The sequence below is a fragment of the Geotrypetes seraphini genome, chromosome 5 (assembly GCF_902459505.1).
Source record: "Geotrypetes seraphini chromosome 5, aGeoSer1.1, whole genome shotgun sequence".
Lineage (NCBI taxonomy): Eukaryota > Metazoa > Chordata > Amphibia > Gymnophiona > Dermophiidae > Geotrypetes > Geotrypetes seraphini.
Window position 1 is genome coordinate 233,698,656 of NC_047088.1, and position 3,055 is coordinate 233,701,710.

A 3,055-nucleotide genomic window follows, 5' to 3' on the forward strand; every position below is an offset into this window, starting at 1 on the left:
TTACATCTCCCAGTAGCAGGTTGTATGTACCTTTCAGGGTGTTAGTAGTGAGGTATTCGAATAACGCTTCTCTAGTGCTAGTCCACTTTTGGGGGGGAATGTAAAAAAGTGTCACAGTTAATGCCTCTTCCAGTTGGGTGTTGGTGACCTTGTAAGTTAATATTTCTAGGTCTTTTGGGTGTTGGTGACCTTGTAAGTTAATATTTCTAGGTCTTTTGTGGTTTTTGAGTCTATTGTGCTATAATCAAAGGATTCTTTTAAAATTATCTCTATACCACCCCCTTTTTTCCAGTTTCTCGATAGGGGTATTATTTTGTAACCTTGGGGTAACATTTCTTTCATAATCGTATCGGTGTCTGATATCATCCATGTTTCAGTCAAAAATAGGAAGTCGGGGCTCGTTTGCGCCAGCCAATCGTGCAGTATTTGAGCTTTGTTTCTTACTGAACGGGTGTTCAGGTAATATCCCTTTAGATTATCATACTTATTTGGGGTGGGTGTTCTAAAGCATTCTATTTTTTTCAATTTTCTTTCCTTGATCTTGTTTTTATGGGGTTTGAATGAATTTCGAGCTCTATTAACCACGGGTATTTGTAACGGGCCTAGCTTTGAATAATCATAAAGGAATTGATGTGGCTCAGTTTGTTTGCTCATCTTAGTTGGTCTGTGCCAGGAGAAATGAATAGGAATTGGATTGGGGGTTTTTTCATCGTTACACCAGCTTCTATAACATTTTAAATATAATATCCCCAGTATCAGTAGATATTTGTTGAAAGTCGCCATTTTTGCCTACTGTTTAAACTGCTTGGAAGAAGAGGAGTAGTATATCGGGTAATAGACAGGGGAAGGTGCAATACGATAATATCAGCTATATCAGGAGATATACAATTCAATAATATCAGCTATAACCAGTGCAATACAGTAATATCAGCTATAACAGGTTATTATACTTATCATGATATTTTAGAGTCAATCTTGTTCATCGCTTCACTGGTCGTTGCTTCACAAAGGCAGCACTAAGGCGCATATGCCTTTGCCATGCGCCTTCACCGGCGCGCCAAATGGCTGAGCACCATTGGCGACACTCTCTTTTAAGAAGAATCCCCTGCTGGTTTCGGGGGAGGGGCGGGTCAGCACGCGCGCCCCTGCAGGACTCGGGCTCCTGCCTTCTTCTACTCTGCCTGCCCACTGGTCCTGGTGCGTGAAAAACAGGCAGGTCCTGTTGGCACCGCTCTCTTTTAAGAAGAATCCCCTGCTGGTTGGAAAGCTGATCCAGGTTCTGTCTGCTGCTAGGACTTTTCTTCTGTGAGTTGTAGTGATACTTCATCTACGAGGCTTAGGGTGTTTTTAAAGGTGGATCTAGTGGTTATGATCTTTTTTTGTAATATTCTGCTAATTGGGTGGCTGATGGGGGCTTATTTCCATTGGTGGCTAGGTAGGGTTTGGTGTTGGTAAGCTCTTTTACTAGTTTGAATAGATTTTTTTGTGTTTTTTAATCTCTATAGCACTGAAAGGCATACGCAGTGCTGTACATTTAACAGTCATTAGACGGTCCATGCTCTGAAGAGCTTACACTCTAATTTGGACAGACAGGACATCTCATGGTTGGGAAGCTTCCAGCAGAAAGAGAAAGGTGTTGGGACTTGTATACCACACTCAAGGCAGTTTATATACAGATACTTCAAGCATTTTCCCCTATCTGTCCCGATGGGCTCACAATCTATTTAATGTACCTGGGGAAGTGGAGGAATAAGTGACTTGCCCAGTGTCACAGGGAGTAGTGTGGGGTTAGGCTGTAGCTCTAACCACTGCACCACACTCTCCTACAAGAGTAATGAATGGTCACGTAGTCAGCAAGATTTGAACCTGCAAAGGGAGACCCCCCCCCAATGGATTTCTAGTCCATCACCTTAACCACTCAGCCATGACTACAAAGAGTGATATGATGGGTTTAGGTATTTGACGGTGAGTGGGAATTAATAGTTGAAAGTAGTTTCCAAAAGAGTGGGCTTTTGGCTTGGATTTGAATACTGCTAGAGACGGAGCATGACATATTGACTTTGACAGCCTGTTTCAAGTTTATTAAAATTTATGATTAATCGCCTATCGTGATTTCTAGGCAATGTACAATAAAAAGGGGATACTTGTAATCAATAATAAAAACATAAAAATAACTGACATGGACAATAACAGACACAACTCAAAACCAAGTGGGAGGAGGTAGAACTACAATAATTCAAGAAAAGCAGACATAAAAGGTAAAAACAATAGGGAGGGGGCAGGGGGTTCTGAGCTGTTTACCAGAGAATAGGTAAGAGCTGGAAAACTGGAGAAGCAGAAAAAAATCAGACTGAAAGGCATCTTTAAAAAGGACAATTTTCATGGCCCCTATGAATTTGTCAAGGTTTTTTTTCCATTCTTAGGTGGACGGGTAACAGGTATACAGCATGGAAAGAAAGAAGGAATGGAGTCTGGAGTTGGCGGCGGAGGAGAAAAGTACAGATAAGAGGGACTTACCCGATGAACAGTGTTCATGGGGGGAGTATAGGGGGATATAAGTGAGGAGAGATATTGAGGGGCTACAGAGTTAATGCAAGTGTAAGTCAGTAAGAGAGGTTTGAAATGGATTCAGAAGCAGTTTTGGAGCCAATAAAGACTTAGATTCACAAAGCAAACCGATCGCGTACTGATTGGTTTGCGACCCCTTTACGACCAAATTTCCTTCCGGCCTGATTCACTTACCTCTCTTGTGATCTGCTTCCAATCTGTGCATGCAAATAAGGGGAAATGCATGCAAAGTAGGCAGGGATGCGATTCACAACACACAATTTCACATCCGATTGGGCTGACCAATCAATTGAAGAAGTGACTGCTGGGGAGCAATTGAAAACGTCTTTCTGATTCTCCTGCTCTATTGAAGCCCTGCTCTCTACCCTGTCAGCCACAATCTCCTGAGCCCAGATATTCCTGCCCATAACGCCTCCCGCTGCCCTGATCAGCCTGCCCTGAACGCCTGACTGACATGTCCTCTCTGCTCCCTCTGACTCTGCCGCCT

General features: G+C 42.8%; 1 non-coding gene across 1 annotated transcript; it reads right to left on the minus strand.

The window, feature by feature from the left end:
- Window positions 1-1,845: 1,845 nt before the first annotated feature.
- Window positions 1,846-1,932, minus strand: TRNAS-AGA. The gene has a single exon. It is a non-coding gene; the product is annotated as a tRNA-Ser (tRNA).
- Between the last annotated feature and the right edge of the window lie 1,123 nt (window positions 1,933-3,055).